The sequence below is a fragment of the Phalangium opilio genome, unplaced genomic scaffold (assembly GCF_054372755.1).
Source record: "Phalangium opilio isolate 3A_F unplaced genomic scaffold, DU_Popi_V2 ptg000019l_1, whole genome shotgun sequence".
NCBI classification, from domain to species: Eukaryota; Metazoa; Arthropoda; class Arachnida; order Opiliones; family Phalangiidae; genus Phalangium; species Phalangium opilio.
Window position 1 is genome coordinate 4,716,808 of NW_028324152.1, and position 17,494 is coordinate 4,734,301.

The 17,494-nt window shown below is 44.2% G+C and overlaps 1 non-coding gene and 11 pseudogenes across 1 annotated transcript; all 12 read left to right on the top strand.

Annotated features, from left to right (window-relative positions):
- Positions 1-8,591: 8,591 nt before the first annotated feature.
- On the top strand, positions 8,592-8,664 carry TRNAK-CUU (transfer RNA lysine (anticodon CUU)). The gene has a single exon. It is a non-coding gene; the product is annotated as a tRNA-Lys (tRNA).
- Positions 8,665-14,203: 5,539 nt separating this feature from the next.
- Positions 14,204-14,322, top strand: LOC149700242 (5S ribosomal RNA; annotated as a pseudogene).
- Positions 14,323-14,456: 134 nt separating this feature from the next.
- Positions 14,457-14,575, top strand: LOC149700243 (5S ribosomal RNA; annotated as a pseudogene).
- A 134-nt stretch (positions 14,576-14,709) lies between these two features.
- Positions 14,710-14,812, top strand: LOC149700244 (5S ribosomal RNA; annotated as a pseudogene).
- Positions 14,813-14,934: 122 nt separating this feature from the next.
- On the top strand, positions 14,935-15,053 carry LOC149700245 (5S ribosomal RNA; annotated as a pseudogene).
- A 138-nt stretch (positions 15,054-15,191) lies between these two features.
- Positions 15,192-15,294, top strand: LOC149700246 (5S ribosomal RNA; annotated as a pseudogene).
- A 122-nt stretch (positions 15,295-15,416) lies between these two features.
- Positions 15,417-15,535, top strand: LOC149700247 (5S ribosomal RNA; annotated as a pseudogene).
- Positions 15,536-15,657: 122 nt separating this feature from the next.
- On the top strand, positions 15,658-15,776 carry LOC149700248 (5S ribosomal RNA; annotated as a pseudogene).
- Positions 15,777-16,137: 361 nt separating this feature from the next.
- Positions 16,138-16,256, top strand: LOC149700249 (5S ribosomal RNA; annotated as a pseudogene).
- Positions 16,257-16,393: 137 nt separating this feature from the next.
- LOC149700250 (5S ribosomal RNA) lies at positions 16,394-16,497 on the top strand (annotated as a pseudogene).
- A 121-nt stretch (positions 16,498-16,618) lies between these two features.
- Positions 16,619-16,737, top strand: LOC149700251 (5S ribosomal RNA; annotated as a pseudogene).
- Positions 16,738-17,097: 360 nt separating this feature from the next.
- On the top strand, positions 17,098-17,216 carry LOC149700252 (5S ribosomal RNA; annotated as a pseudogene).
- Positions 17,217-17,494: the final 278 nt, after the last annotated feature.

A 17,494-nucleotide genomic window follows, 5' to 3' on the forward strand; every position in this document is an offset into this window, starting at 1 on the left:
AGCTTAGAATTAAAAATGTTGTCAGGTATTGTGGACACACTTTGACTTTTTACGTAACATCTGAAACCTCACATCACCGCTCCCGGGTGTGCTCGAACCACCAACCTTTCGGATAACAGCCGAACGCGCTAACCATTGAGCCACGGAAGCTCAGAACTTAAATGGTTGTCAGGTATTGTGGAAAACGTATGACTCTTTACGCTACATCTGAGACCCCACAACACCTCTCCCGGGTGGGCTTGAACCACCAACCTTTCGGTTAACAGCCGAACGCGCTAACCATTGCGCCACGGAAGCCCAAAAATTAAATCGTCGTCAGGTATTGTTGAAAAACTTTGGCTTTTAACGTTACATTTGAGATCTCACAACACCACTTCCGGGTGTTCTCGAGACACCAACCTTTCGGTTAACAGCCGACCGCGCTAACCATTGAGCCACGGAAGCTCAGAAATAAAATGGTTGTCAGGTATTGTGGAAAACGACTTTTTACGCTACATCTGAGACCCCACAACACCTCTCCCGGGTGGGCTGGAACCACCAACCTTTCGGATAACAGCCGAACGCGCTAACCATTGCGCCACGGAAGCCCAAAAATTAAATGGTCGTGAGGGATTGTGGAAAGACTTTGGCTTTTTACGTTACATTTGAGATCCCAAAACACCGCTCCCGTGTGGGCTCGAACCACCAACCTATTGGATAACAGCCGAACGCGCTAACCATTGAGCCACGGAAAACCAAAAATTAAATGTTCGTCAGGTATTTTGGAAAAACTCTGACTTTTTACGTCACATCTGAGACTTTTGAATGTATTTTTTCTGGACAAATTTTTGACCGTATTCAGCTTAATTACCTACTAAATACTCAATAAAAGTGATTTCATCTCGATTGAACAATAAATAAAAATGTACCTCGATTTTTAAACCATTTTCAAAATCGACGTTTCTCGACCAGAAAAGCACATTTTGAGAATTTTTTCACTATTTTCAAATATAACCACTGAAATAATTATTTTAGTATTTTTTGCTATAATTCAAGCAAATATAACGATATTCATTCAAAAAACTGTTCAAATTCAATTTTCAGTAAAAAATCGTTGTCACGGATTTTGTATCTTGAAGAAAAAAAACATGCGATTTTTTCGGTACACTTTTGAATGCATTTTCTTCTGGACAAATTTTTGACCGAATTCGGCTTAATTACCTATAAAATACTCATTAAAAGTGATTTCATCTCGATTGATCAATAAATAAAAATGTACCTCGATTTTTAATACCTTTTTCAAAATCGACGTTTCTCGACCAGAAAAGCACATTTTGAGAATTTTTTCACTATTTTCAAATATAACCACTGAAACCATTATTTTTGTATTTTTTGCTGCAATTCAAGCAAATGTAACGATATTCATTCAAAAAACGGTTCAAAATGAATTTTCAGTAAGAAATCGTTGTCACGGATTTTGTATCTTGATGAAAAAAAACATGCGATTTTTTCGGTACACTTTTGAATGCATTTTTTTCTGGACAAATTTTTGACCCAATTCAGCTTAATTACCTACAAAATACTCATTAAAAGTGATTTCATCTCGATTGATCCATAAATAAAAATGTACCTCGATTTTTAATAACATTTTCGAAAACGACGTTTCTCGACCAGAGAAGCACATTTTGAGTATTTTTTCAATATTTTCAAATATAACCACTGAAACCATTATTTTTGTACTTTTTGCTTTAATTCAAGCAAATGTAACGATATTCATTCAAAAAACTGCTTAAATTCAATTTTCAAGAAGAAATCGTTGTCACGGATTTTGTATCTTGAAGAAAAAAAACATGCGATTTTTTCGGTACACTTTTGAATGCATTTTTTCTGGACAAATTTTTGACCGTATTCAGCTTAATTACCTACTAAATACTCAATAAAAGTGATTTCATCTCGATTGATCAATAAATAAAAATGTACCTCGATTTTTAAACCATTTTCAAAATCGACGTTTCTCGACCAGACAAGCACATTTTGAGAATTTTTTCACTATTTTCAAATATAACCACTGAAACCATTATTTTTGTATTTTTTGCTATAATTCAAGCAAATATAACGATATTCATTCAAAAAACTGTTCAAATTCAATTTTCAGTAAAAAATCGTTGTCACGGATTTTGTATCTTGAAGAAAAAAAACATGCGATTATATCGTCGTCAGGTATTGTGGAAAAACTTTGACTTTTTACGTCACATCTGAGACCTCAACACCGCTCCCAGATGGGCTCGAACCACCAACCTTTCAGTTAACAGCCGAACGCGCTAACCATTGCGCCACGGAAACCCAAAAAATAAATGTTCGTCAGGTATTGTGGGAAAACTTTGACTTTTTACAGCACATCTGAGGCCTCACAAGACCGCTCCCGGGTGGGCTCGAACCACCGACCTTTCGGTTAACAGCCGAACGCACTAAGCATTGCGCCATGGAAGCTTAGAATTTAAAATGTTGTCAGGTATTGTGGAAAAACTTTGGCTTTTTACGTTCCTTCTGAGATCTCACAACACCGCTCCCGGGTGGCCCGAACCACCAACCTTTCGGTTAACAGATGAACGCGATAACCGTTGCGCAACGGAAGCCCAAAAATTATATCGTCGTCAGGTATTGTGGAAAAACTTTGACTTTTTACGTCCAATCTGAGACCTCACAACACCGCTCCCGGATGGGCTCGAACCACCAACCTTTCGGTTAACAGCCGAACGCACTAAGCATTGCGCCACGGAAGCTTAGAATTTAAAATGTTGTCAGGTATTGTGGTAAAACTTTGACATTTTACGTTACATCTGAGACCCCACAACACCGCTCCCGGGTGGGCCCGAACCACCTACCTTTCGGTTAACAGATGAACGCGATAACCGTTGCGCAACGGAAGCCCAAAAATTATATCGTCGTCAGGTATTGTGGAAAAACTTTGGCTTTTTACGTTCCTTCTGAGATCTCACAACACCGCTCCCGGGTGGCCCGAACCACCAACCTTTCGGTTAACAGATGAACGCGATAACCGTTGCGCAACGGAAGCCCAAAAATTATATCGTCGTCAGGTATTGTGGAAAAACTTTGACCTTTTACGTCACATCTGAGACCTCACAACACCGCTCCCGGATGGGATCGAACCTCCAACCTTTCAGTTAACAGCCGAACGCGCTAACCATTGACCCACGGAAGCTCAGAAATTAAATGGTTGTCAGGTATTGTGGAAAAACTTTGACTTTTTAAGTCACATCTGAGACCTCACAACACCGCTCTCGGATGGGCTCGAACCACCAACCATTCGGTTAACAGCCGAACGCACTAAGCATTGCGCCACGGAAAATTAGAATTTAAAATGTTGTCAGGTATTGTGGAAAAACCTTTATATTCTGGGTTACAGCTGACACCTCACAACACCGCTCCCAGATGGGCTCGAACCACCACCCTTTTGGTTAACAGCCGAACGCACTAAGCATTGCGCCACGGAAGCTTAAAATTTAAAATGTTGTCAGGTATTGTGGAAAACTTATGACTTTTAACGCCACATCTGAGACCCCACAACACCTCTCCGGGATGGGCTCGAACCACCAACCTTTCGGTTAACAGCCGAATGCGCTAACCATTGCGCCACGGAAGCCCAAAAAATAAATGTTCCTCAGGTATTGTGGGAAAACGTTGACTTTTTACGTCACATCTGAGGCCTCACAACACCGCTCCCGGGTGGGCTCGAACCACCGACCTTTCGGTTAACAGCCGAACGCACTAACCAACTAAGCATTGCGCCGAGGAAAATTAGAATTTAAAATGTTGTCATGTATTGTGGACGTATATGTGACGTAAAAAGTCAAAGTTTTTCCACAATACCTGACGGCCATTTAATTTTTGGGCTTCCGTGGCGCAATGGTTAGCGCGTTCGGCTGTTAAACGAAAGGTTGGTGGTTCGAGCCCATACGGGAGCGGTGTTGTGAGGTCTCAGATGTGACGTAAAAAGACAAAGTTTTTCCACAATACCTGACAACCATTGAATATCTGAGCTTCCGTGGCTCAATGGTTAGCGCGTTCGGCTGTTAACTGAAAGGTTGGTGGTTCGAGCCCATCCGGGAGCGGTGTTGTGAGGTCTCAGATGTGACGTAAAAAGTCAAAGTTTTTCCACAATACCTGACGACGATATAATTTTTGGGCTTCCGTTGCGCAACGGTTATCGCGTTCATCTGTTAACCGAAAGGTTGGTGGTTCGGGCCCACCCGGGAGCGGTGTTGTGAGATCTCAGAAGGAACGTAAAAAGCCAAAGTTTTTCTAAAATACCTGACAACATTTTAAATTCTAAGCTTCCATGGCGCAATGCTTAGTGCGTTCGGCTGTTAACCGAAAGGTCGGTGGTTCGAGCCCACCCGGGAGCGGTGTTGTGAGGTCTCAGATGTGACGTAAAAAGTCAAAGTTTTCCCACAATACCTGACGAACATTTATTTTTTGGGCTTCCGTGGCGCAATGGTTAGCGCATTCGGCTGTTAACCGAAAGGTTGGTGGTTCGAGCCCATCCCGGAGCGGTGTTGTGGAGTCTCATATGTGACGTAAAAATTCAAAGTTTTTCCACAATACCTGACGGCCATTTAATTCTTGGGCTTCCGTGGCGCAATGGTTAGCGAGTTCGGCTGTTAACCGAAAGGTTGGTGGTTCGGGCCCACCCGGGAGCGGTGTTGTGAGGTCTCAGATGTGACGTTAAAAGTCAAAGTTTTTCCACAATACCTGACAACCATTGAATTTCTGAGCTTCCTTGGTTCAATGGTTAGCGCGTTCGGCTGTTAACTGAAAGGTTGGTGGCTCGAGCCCATCTGGGAGCGGTGTTGAGGTCTCAGATGTGACGTAAAAAGTCAAAGTTTTTCCACAATACCTGAGGACGATATAATTTTTGGGCTTCCGTTACGCAACGGTTATCGCGTTCATCTGTTAACCGAAAGGTTGGTGGTTCGGGCCCACCCGGGAGCGGTGTTGTGGGGTCTCAGATGTAGCGTAAAAGTCATACGTTTTCCACAATACATGAAAACATTTTAAATTCTAATTTTCCGTGGCGCAATGCATAGTGCGTTCGGCTGTTAACCGAAAGGTTGGTGGTTCGAGCCCATCCGGGAGCGGTGTTGTGAGGTCTCATATGTGACGTAAAAAGTCAAAGTTTTTCCACAAAACCTGACGACGATATAATTTTTGGGCTTCCGTTGCGCAACGGTTATCGCGTTCATCTGTTAACCGAAAGGTTGGTGGTTCGGGCCACACGGGAGCGGTGTTGTGAGATCTCAGAAGGGACGTAAAAAGCCAAAGTTTTTCCACAATACCTGACAACATTTTAAATTCTAAGCTTCCATGGCGCAATGCTTAGTGCGTTCGGCTGTTAACCGAAAGGTCGGTGGTTCGAGCCCACCCGGGAGCGGTGTTGTGGAGTCTCATATGTGACGTAAAATGTCAAAATTTTTCCACAATACCTGACGAACATTTATTTTTTGGGCTTCCGTGGCGCAATGGTTAGCGCAATCGGCTGTTAACCGAAAGGTTGGTGGTTCGGGCCCACCCGGGAGAGGTGTTGTGGGGTATCAGATGTAGCGTAAAAAGTCATAAGTTTTCCACAATACATGACAACATTTTAAATTCTAATTTTCCGTGGCGCAATGCTTAGTGCGTTCGGCTGTTAACCGAATGGTTGGTGGTTCGAGCCCATCCGAGAGCGGTGTTGTGAGGTCTCAGATGTGACGTAAAAAGTCAAAGTTTTTCCACAATACCTGACGACGATATAATTTTTGGGCTTCCGTTGCGCAACGGTTATCGCGTTCATCTGTTAACCGAAAGGTTGGTGGTTCGGGCCACACGGGAGCGGTGTTGTGAGATCTCAGAAGGAACGTAAAAAGCCAAAGTTTTTCCACAATACCTGACAACATTTTAAATTCTAAGCTTCCATGGCGCAATGCTTAGTGCGTTCGGCTGTTAACCGAAAGGTCGGTGGTTCGAGCCCACCCGGGAGCGGTGTTGTGAGGCCTCAGATGTGACGTAAAAAGTCAAAGTTTTCCCACAATACCTGAGGACCATTTATTTTTTGGGCTTCCGTGGCGCAATGGTTAGCGCATTCGGCTGTTAACCGAAAGGTTGGTGGTTCGAGCCCATCCCGGAGAGGTGTTGTGGGGTCTCAGATGTGGCGTAAAAAGTCATAAGTTTTCCACAATACCTGACAACATTTTAAATTTTAAGCTTCCGTGGCGCAATGCTTAGTGCGTTCTACTGTTAACCAAAAGGGTGGTAGTTCGTGCCCATCTGGGAGCGGTGTTGTGAGGTGTCAGCTGTAACCCAGAATATAAAAGTTTTTCCACAATACCTGACAACATTTTAAATTCTTTAGCTTCCGTGGCGCAATGCTTAGTGCGTTCGGCTGTTAACCGAAAGGTCGGTGGTTCGAGCCCACCCGGGAGCGGTGTTGTGAGGCCTTAGATGTGACGTAAAAAGTCAAAGTTTTCCCACAATACCTGACAACCATTGAATTTCTGAGCTTCCGTAGCTCAATGGTTAGCGCGTTCGGCTGTTAACTGAAAGGCTGGAGGTTCGAGCCCATCCGGGAGCGGTGTTGTGAGGTCTCAGATGTGACGTAAAAAGTCAAAGTTTTTCCACAATACCTGACGACGATATAATTTTTGGGCTTCCGTTGCGCAACGGTTATCGCGTTCATCTGTTAACCGAAAGGTTGGTGGTTCGGGCCACCCGGGAGCGGTGTTGTGAGATCTCAGAAGGAACGTAAAAAGCCAAAGTTTTTCCACAATACCAGACAACATTTTAAATTCTAAGCTTCCATGGCGCAATGCTTAGTGCGTTCGGCTGTTAACCGAAAGGTCGGTGGTTCGAGCCCACCCGGGAGCGGTGTCGTGAGGCCTCATATGTGACGTAAAAAGTCAAAGTTTTTCCACTATACCTGACGGTCATTTAATTTTTGGGCTTCCAAGGCGCAATGGTTAGCGCGTTCGGCTGTTAACCGAACGGTTGGTGGTTCGAGCCCATCCCGGAGCGGTGTTGTGGAGTCTCATATGTGACGTAAAAAGTCAAAGTTTTTCCACAATACCTGACGGCCATTTAATTTTTGGGCTTCCGTGGCGCAATGGTTAGCGCGTTCGGCTGTTAACCGAAAGGTTGGTGGTTCGAGCCCATACGGGAGCGGTGTTGTGAGGTCTCAGATGTGACGTAAAAAGACAAAGTTTTTCCACAACACCTGACAACCATTGAATTTCTGAGCTTCCGTGGCTCAATGGTTAGCGCGTTCGGCTGTTAACTGAAAGGTTGGTGGTTCGAGCCCATCCGGGAGCGGTGTTGTGAGGTCTCAGATGTGACGTAAAAAGTCAAAGTTTTTCCACAATACCTGACGACGATATAATTATTGGGCTTCCGTTGCGCAACGGTTATCGCGTTCATCTGTTAACCGAAAGGTCGGTGGTTCGAGCCCACCCGGGAGCGGTGTCGTGAGGCCTCATATGTGACGTAAAAAGTCAAAGTTTTTCCACTATACCTGACGGTCATTTAATTTTTGGGCTTCCAAGGCGCATTGGTTAGCGCGTTCGGCTGTTAACCGAACGGTTGGTGGTTCGAGCCCATCCCGGAGCGGTGTTGTGGAGTCTCATATGTGACGTAAAAAGTCAAAGTTTTTCCACAATACCTGACGGCCATTTAATTTTTGGGCTTCCGTGGCGCAATGGTTAGCGCGTTCGGCTGTTAACCGAAAGGTTGGTGGTTCGAGCCCATACGGGAGCGGTGTTGTGAGGTCTCAGATGTGACGTAAAAAGACAAAGTTTTTCCACAATACCTGACAACCATTGAATTTCTGAGCTTCCTTGGCTCAATGGTTAGCGCGTTCGGCTGTTAACTGAAAGGTTGGTGGTTCGAGCCCATCCGGGAGCGGTGTTGTGAGGTCTCAGATGTGACGTAAAAAGTCAAAGTTTTTCCACAATACCTGACGACGATATAATTATTGGGCTTCCGTTGCGCAACGGTTATCGCGTTCATCTGTTAACCGAAAGGTTGGTGGTTCGGGCCCACCCGGGAGCGGTGTTGTGAGATCTCAGAAGGAACGTTAAAAGCCAAAGTTTTTCTACAATACCTGAAAACATTTCAAATTCTAAGCTTCCATGGCGCAATGCTTAGTGCGTTTGGCTGTTAACCGAAAGGTCGGTGGTTCGAGCCCACCCGGGAGCGGTGTTGTGAGGCCTCAGATGTGACGTAAAAAGTCAAAGTTTTCCCACAATACCTGACGAACATTTATTTTTTGGGCTTCCGTGGCGCAATGGTTAGCGCACTCGGCTGTTAACCGAAAGGTTGGTGGTTCGAACCCATCCCGGAGCGGTGTTGTGGAGTCTCATATGTGACGTAAAAAGTCAAAGTTTTTCCACAATACCTGACGGCCATTTAATTTTTGGGCTTCCGTGGCGCAATGGTTAGCGAGTTCGGCTGTTAACCAAAAGGTTGGTGGTTCGAGCCCATACGGGAGCGGTGTTGTGAGTTCTCAGATGTGACGTAAAAAGTCAAAGTTTTTCCACAATACCTGACAACCATTGAATTTCTGAGCTTCCTTGGCTCAATGGTTAGCGCGTTCGGCTCTTAACTGAAAGGTTGGTGGTTCGAGCCCATCTGGGAGCGGTGTTGTGGAGTCTCATATGTGACGTAAAAAGTCAAAATTTTTCCACAATACCTGACGAACATTTATTTTATGGGCTTCCGTGGCGCAATGGTTAGCGCAATCGGCTGTTAACCGAAAGTTTGGTGGTTCGGGCCCACCCGGGAGAGGTGTTGTGGGGTCTCAGATGTAGCGTAAAAAGTCATAAGTTTTCCACAATACATGACAACGTTTTAAATTCTAATTTTCCGTGGCGCAATGCTTAGTGCGTTCGGCTGTTAACCGAATGGTTGGTGGTTCGAGCCCATCCGAGAGCGGTGTTGTGAGGTCTCAGATGTGACGTAAAAAGTCAAGGTTTTTCCACAATACCTGACAACCATTTAATTTCTGAGCTTCCGTGGGTCAATGGTTAGCGCGTTCGGCTGTTAACCGAAAGGTTGGTCGTTCGAGCCCACCCGGGAGCGGTGTTGTGAGATCTCAAATGTAACGTAAAAAGTCAAAGTTTTTCCACAATACCTGACAACCATTGAATTTCTGAGCTTCCGTGGCTCAATGGTTAGCGCGTTCGGCTGTTAACTGAAAGGTTGGAGGTTCGAGCCCATCCGGGAGCGGTGTTGTGAGGTCTCAGATATGACGTAAAAAGTCAAAGTTTTTCCACAATACCTGACGACGATATAATTTTTGGGCTTCCGTTGCGCAACGGTTATCGCGTTCATCTGTTAACCGAAAGGTTGGTGGTTCGGGCCACCCGGGAGCGGTGTTGTGAGATCTCAGAAGGAACGTAAAAAGCCAAAGTTTTTCCACAATACCTGACAACATTTTAAATTCTAAGCTTCCATGGCGCAATGCTTAGTGCGTTCGGCTGTTAACTGAAAGGTCGGTGGTTCGAGCCCACCCGGGAGCGGTGTTGTGAGGCCTCAGATGTGACGTAAAAAGTCAAAGTTTTCCCACAATACCTGACGAACATTTATTTTTTGGGCTTCCGTGGCGCAATGGTTAGCGCATTCGGCTGTTAACCGAAAGGTTGGTGGTTCGAGCACATCCCGGAGAGGTGTTGTGGGGTCTCAGATGTGGCGTAAAAAGTCATAAGTTTTCCACAATACCTGACAACATTTTAAATTTTAAGCTTCCGTGGCGCAATGCTTAGTGCGTTCGGCTGTTAACCAAAAGGGTGGTGGTTCGAGCCCATCTGGGAGCGGTGTTGTGAGGTTTCAGCTGTAACCCAGAATATAAAAGTTTTTCCACAATACCTGAAAACATTTTAAATTCTAAGCTTCCATGGCGCAATGCTTAGTGCGTTCGGCTGTTAACCGAAAGGTTGGTGGTTCGAGCCCATCCGGGAGCGGTGTTGTGAGGTCTCAGATGTGACGTAAAAAGTCAAAGTTTTTCCACAATACCTGACAACCATTGAATTTCTGAGCTTCCGTGGCTCAATGGTTAGCGCGTTCGGCTGTTAACTGAAAGGTTGGAGGTTCGAGCCCATCCGGGAGCGGTGTTGTGAGGTCTCAGATGTGACGTAAAAAGTCAAAGTTTTTCCACAATACCTGACGACGATATAATTTTTGGGCTTCCGTTGCGCAACGGTTATCGCGTTCATCTGTTAACCGAAAGGTTGGTGGTTCGGGCCACCCGGGAGCGGTGTTGTGAGATCTCAGAACGAACGTAAAAAGCCAAAGTTTTTCCACAATACCTGACAACATTTTAAATTCTAAGCTTCCATGGCGCAATGCTTAGTGCGTTCGGCTGTTAACCGAAAGGTCGGTGGTTTGAGCCCACCCGGGAGCGGTGTTGTGAGGCCTCAGATGTGACGTAAAAAGTCAAAGTTTTCCCACAATACCTGACGAACATTTATTTTTTGGGCTTCCGTGGCGCAATGGTTAGCGCATTCGGCTGTTAACCGAAAGGTTGGTGGTTCGAGCCCATCCCGGAGCGGTGTTGTGGAGTCTCATATGTGACGTAAAAAGTCAAAATTTTTCCACAAAACCTGACGACGATATAATTTTTGGGCTTCCGTTGCGCAACGGTTATCGCGTTCATCTGTTAACCGAAAGGTTGGTGGTTCGGGCCACACGGGAGCGGTGTTGTGAGATCTCAGAAGGGACGTAAAAAGCCAAAGTTTTTCCACAATACCTGACAACATTTTAAATTCTAAGCTTCCATGGCGCAATGCTTAGTGCGTTCGGCTGTTAACCGAAAGGTCGGTGGTTCGAGCCCACCCGGGAGCGGTGTTGTGGAGTCTCATATGCGACGTAAAAAGTCAAAGTTTTTCCACAAAACCTGACGACGATATAATTTTTGGGCTTCCGTTGCGCAACGGTTATCGCGTTCATCTGTTAACCGAAAGGTTGGTGGTTCGGGCCACCCGGGAGCGGTGTTGTGAGATCTCAGAACGAACGTAAAAAGCCAAAGTTTTTCCACAATACCTGACAACATTTTAAATTCTAAGCTTCCATGGCGCAATGCTTAGTGCGTTCGGCTGTTAACCGAAAGGTCGGTGGTTTGAGCCCACCCGGGAGCGGTGTTGTGAGGCCTCAGATGTGACGTAAAAAGTCAAAGTTTTCCCACAATACCTGACGAACATTTATTTTTTGGGCTTCCGTGGCGCAATGGTTAGCGCATTCGGCTGTTAACCGAAAGGTTGGTGGTTCGAGCCCATCCCGGAGCGGTGTTGTGGAGTCTCATATGTGACGTAAAAAGTCAAAATTTTTCCACAAAACCTGACGACGATATAATTTTTGGGCTTCCGTTGCGCAACGGTTATCGCGTTCATCTGTTAACCGAAAGGTTGGTGGTTCGGGCCACACGGGAGCGGTGTTGTGAGATCTCAGAAGGGACGTAAAAAGCCAAAGTTTTTCCACAATACCTGACAACATTTTAAATTCTAAGCTTCCATGGCGCAATGCTTAGTGCGTTCGGCTGTTAACCGAAAGGTCGGTGGTTCGAGCCCACCCGGGAGCGGTGTTGTGGAGTCTCATATGTGACGTAAAATGTCAAAATTTTTCCACAATACCTGACGAACATTTATTTTTTGGGCTTCCGTGGCGCAATGGTTAGCGCAATCGGCTGTTAACCGAAAGGTTGGTGGTTCGGGCCCACCCGGGAGAGGTGTTGTGGGGTATCAGATGTAGCGTAAAAAGTCATAAGTTTTCCACAATACATGACAACATTTTAAATTCTAATTTTCCGTGGCGCAATGCTTAGTGCGTTCGGCTGTTAACCGAATGGTTGGTGGTTCGAGCCCATCCGAGAGCGGTGTTGTGAGGTCTCAGATGTGACGTAAAAAGTCAAAGTTTTTCCACAATACCTGACGACGATATAATTTTTGGGCTTCCGTTGCGCAACGGTTATCGCGTTCATCTGTTAACCGAAAGGTTGGTGGTTCGGGCCACACGGGAGCGGTGTTGTGAGATCTCAGAAGGAACGTAAAAAGCCAAAGTTTTTCCACAATACCTGACAACATTTTAAATTCTAAGCTTCCATGGCGCAATGCTTAGTGCGTTCGGCTGTTAACCGAAAGGTCGGTGGTTCGAGCCCACCCGGGAGCGGTGTTGTGAGGCCTCAGATGTGACGTAAAAAGTCAAAGTTTTCCCACAATACCTGAGGACCATTTATTTTTTGGGCTTCCGTGGCGCAATGGTTAGCGCATTCGGCTGTTAACCGAAAGGTTGGTGGTTCGAGCCCATCCCGGAGAGGTGTTGTGGGGTCTCAGATGTGGCGTAAAAAGTCATAAGTTTTCCACAATACCTGACAACATTTTAAATTTTAAGCTTCCGTGGCGCAATGCTTAGTGCGTTCTACTGTTAACCAAAAGGGTGGTAGTTCGTGCCCATCTGGGAGCGGTGTTGTGAGGTGTCAGCTGTAACCCAGAATATAAAAGTTTTTCCACAATACCTGACAACATTTTAAATTCTTTAGCTTCCGTGGCGCAATGCTTAGTGCGTTCGGCTGTTAACCGAAAGGTCGGTGGTTCGAGCCCACCCGGGAGCGGTGTTGTGAGGCCTTAGATGTGACGTAAAAAGTCAAAGTTTTCCCACAATACCTGACGAACATTTATTTTTTGGGCTTGCGTGGCGCAATGGTTAGCGCATTCGGCTGTTAACCGAAAGGTTGGTGGTTCGAGCCCATCCCGGAGCGGTGTTGTGGAGTCTCATATGTGACGTAAAAAGTCAAAGTTTTTCCACAATACCTGACGGCCATTTAATTTTTGGGCTTCCGTGGCGCAATGGTTAGCGCGTTCGGCTTTTAACCGAAAGGTTGGTTGGTCGAGCCCATACGGGAGCGGTGTTGTGAGGTCACAGATGTGACGTAAAAAGTCAAAGTTTTTCCACAATAACTGACAACCATTGAATTTCTGAGCTTCCGTGGCTCAATGGTTAGCGCGTTCGGCTGTTAACTGAAAGGTTGGTGGTTCGAGCCCATCCGGGAGCGGTGTTGTGAGGTCTCAGATGTGACGTAAAAAGTCAAAGTTTTTCCACAATACCTGACGACGATATAATTTTTGGGCTTCCGTTGCGCAACGGTTATCGCGTTCATCTGTTAACCGAAAGGTTGGTGGTTCGGGCCCACCCGGGAGCGGTGTTGTGAGATCTCAGAAGGAACGTAAAAAGCAAAAGTTTTTCCACAATACCTGACAACATTTTAAATTTTAAGCTTCCGTGGCGCAATGCATAGTGCGTTCGGCAGTTAACCAAAAGGGTGGTGGTTCGAGCCCATCTGGGAGCGGTGTTGTGAGGTGTCAGCTGTAACCCAGAATATAAAAGTTTTTCCACAATACCTGAAGACCATTTAATTTTTGGGCTTCCTTTGCGCAATGGTTATCGCGTTTATCTGTTAACCGAACGGTTGGTCGTTCGAGCCCACCTGGGAGCGGTGTTGTGAGATCTCAAATGTAACGTAAAAAGTCAAAGTTTTTCCACAATACCTGACGAACGTTTAATTTTTGGGCTTCCGTTGCGCAATGGTTATCGCGTTCATCTGTTAACCGAAAGGTTGGTGGTTCCAGCCCACCCGGGAGAGGTGTTGTGGGGTCTCAGATGTAGCGTACAAAGTCATAAGTTTTCCACAATACATGACAACATTTTAAATTCTAATTTTCCGTGATGCAATGCTTAGTGTCTTCGGCTGTTAACCGAAAGGTTGGTGGTTCGAGCCCATCCGGGAGCGGTGTTGTGAGGTCTCAGATGTGACGTAAAAAGTCAAAGTTTTTCCACAATACCTGACAACCATTTAATTTCTGAGCTTCCGTGGCTCAATGATTAGCGCGGTCGGCTGTTAACCGAAAGGTTGGTCGTTCGAGCCCACCCGGGCGCGGTGTTGTGAGATCTCAAATGTAACGTAAAAAGTCAAAGTTTTTCCACAATACCTGACAACATTTTAAATTCTAAGCTTCCGTAGCGCAATGCTTAGTGCGTTCGGCTGTTAACCGAAAGGTTGGTGGTTCGAGCCCATCCGGGAGCGGTGTTGTGAGGTCTCAGATGTGACGTAAAAAGTCAAAGTTTTTCCACAATACCTGACGACGATATAATTTTTGGGCTTAAATTCAAATTATTAACTAGCACTCTCGGCAACGAACATATCACGCTGAGTAAACCGGTTCTCGTCCGATCACCGAAGTTAAGCAGCGTCGAGCGCAGTCAGTACTTGGGAGGGAGACCTCTTAGGAACGCTGCGTGCCGTTGATTTTTTCACTTTTTTTTTCTCTTTTAAATTTCAATAGACATGAAAAAAGCAAACATGTTTTTTTGTTATTGTTTTAAAATGATGAAGGTTAATTTGTCTCACTTAATTTAAATTCAAATTATTAACTAGCACTCTCGGCAACGACCATATCACGCTGAATACACCGGTTCTCGTCCGATCAACGAAGTTAAGCAGCGTCGAGCGCAGTCAGTACTTGGGAGGGAGACCACTTAGGAACACTGCGTGCCGTTGATTTTTTAATTTTTTTTTTTCTTTTAAATTTTAATAGATATGAAAAAAGCAAACATGTTTTTTTTGTTATTGTTTTAAAATGATGAAGGTTAATTTGTCTCACTTAATTTAAATTCGAACTATTAACTAGCACTCTCGGCAACGGCCATATCACGCTGAAAACACCGGTTCTCGTCCGATCACCGAAGTTAAGCAGCGTCGAGCGCATACAGTACTTGGGAATACTGCGTGCCGTTTGCTTTTTCACTTTTGTTTCCTCTTTCAAATTCCACCAGATATGAAAACAGCAAACATATCTTCTTTTTGTTATTGTTTTATAAAGATGAAAGTTAATTAAATTCAAATTATTAACTAGCACTCTCGGCAATGGCCATATCACGCTGAAAACACCGGTTCTCGTCCGATAACCGAAGTTAAGCAGCGTCGAGCGCAGTCACTACTTGGGAGGGAGACCACTTAGGAACACTGCGTGCCGTTGGCTTTTTCACTTTTTTTTTCCTCTTTTAAATTTTAATAGATATGAAAAAAGCAAACATGTTTTCTTTTTCTTATTGTTTTAAAATGATGAACGTTAATTTGTCTCACTTAATTTAAATTCGAATTATTAACTAGCACTCTCGGCAACGGCCATATCACGCTGAAAACACCGGTTCTCGTCCGATCACCGAAGTTAAGCAGCGTCGAGCGCATACAGTACTTGGGAATACTGCGTGCCGTTTGCTTTTTCACTTTTGTTTCCTCTTTCAAATTCCACCAGATATGAAAACAGCAAACATATCTTCTTTTTGTTATTGTTTTATAAAGATGAAAGTTAATTAAATTCAAATTATTAACTAGCACTCTCGGCAACGGCCATATCACGCTGAAAACACCGGTTCTCGTCCGATCATCGAAGTTGAGCAGCGTCGAGCGCATACAGTACTTGGGAGGGAGACCACTAAGGAACACTGCGTGCCGTTGGCTTTTTCACTTTTTTTTCCTCTTTTAAATTCCAATAGATATGAAAAAAGCAAACATGTCTTCTTTTTGTTATTGTTTTATAAAGATGAAGGTTAATTAAATTCAAATTATTAACAAGCACTTTCGGCAACGACCATATCACGCTGAATACACCAGTTCTCGTCCGATAACCGAAGTAAAGAAGCGTCGAGCGCAGTCAGTACTTGGGAGGGAGACCACTTAGGAACACTGCGTGCCGTTGGCTTTTTCACTTTTTTTTCCTCTTTTAAATTTTAATAGATATGAAAAAAGCAAACATGTTTTCTTTTTGTTATTGTTTCAAAATGATGAAGGTTAATTTGTCTCACTTAATTTAAATTCGAATTATTAACTAGCACTCTCGGCAACGGCCATATCACGCTGAGAACACCGGTTCTCGTCCGATCGCCGACGTTAGCAGCGTCGAGCGCAGTCAGTACTTGGGAATACAGCGTGCCGTTGGCTTTTTCACTTTTTTTTCCTCTTTTAAATTCCAATAGATATGAAAAAAGCAAACATATCTTCTTTTTGTTATTGTTTTATAAAGATGAAGGATAATTAAATTCAAATATTTAACTAGCACTCTCGGCAACGACCATATCACGCTGAATACACCGGTTTTCGTCCGATCAACGAAGTTAAGCAGCGTCGAGCGCAGTCAGTACTTGGGAGGGAGACCACTTAGGAACACTGCGTGCCGTTGATTTTTTCACTTTTTTTTTCTCTTTTAAATTTTAATAGATATAAAAAAAGCAAACATGTTTTCTTTTTCTTTTTGTTTTAAAATGATGAACGTTAATTTGTCTCACTTAATTTAAATTCGAATTATTAACTAGCACTCTCTGCAACGGCCATATCACGCTGAAAACACCGGTTCTCGTCCGATCACCGAAGTTAAGCAGCGTCGAGCGCATACAGTACTTGGGAATACTGCGTGCCGTTTGCGTTTTCACTTTTGTTTCCTCTTTCAAATTCCACCAGATATGAAAACAGCAAACATATCTTCTTTTTGTTATTGTTTTATAAAGATGAAAGTTAATTAAATTCAAATTATTAACTAGCACTCTCGGCAACAGCCATATCACGCTGAAAACACCGGTTCTCGTCCGATAACCGAAGTTAAGCAGCGTCGAGCGCAGTCACTACTTGGGAGGGAGACCACTTAGGAACACTGCGTGCCGTTGGCTTTTTCACTTTTTTTCCTCTTTTAAATTTTAATAGATATGAAAAAAGCAAACATGTTTTCTTTTTCTTATTGTTTTAAAATGATGAAGGTTAATTTGTCTCACTTAATTTAAATTCGAATTATTAACTAGCACTCTCGGCAACGGCCATATCACGCTGAGAACACCGGTTCTCGTCCGATCGCCGACGTTAGCAGCGTCGAGCGCAGTCAGTACTTGGGAATACAGCGTGCCGTTGGCTTTTTCACTTTTTTTTCCTCTTTTAAATTCCAATAGATATGAAAAAAGCAAACATATCTTCTTTTTGTTATTGTTTTATAAAGATGAAGGTTAATTAAATTCAAATTATTAACTCGCACTCTCGGCAACGGCCATATCATGCTGAAAACACCGGTTTTCGTCCGATAACCGAAGTTAAGCAGCGTCGAGCGCAGTCACTACTTGGGAGGGAGACCACTTAGGAACACTGCGTGCCGTTGGCTTTTTCACTTTTTTTCCTCTTTTAAATTTTAATAGATATGAAAAAAGCAAACATGTTTTCTTTTTCTTATTGTTTTAAAATGATGAAGGTTAATTTGTCTCACTTAATTTAAATTCGAATTATTAACTAGCACTCTCGGCAACGGCCATATCACGCTGAGAACACCGGTTCTCGTCCGATCGCCGACGTTAGCAGCGTCGAGCGCAGTCAGTACTTGGGAATACAGCGTGCCGTTGGCTTTTTCACTTTTTTTTCCTCTTTTAAATTCCAATAGATATG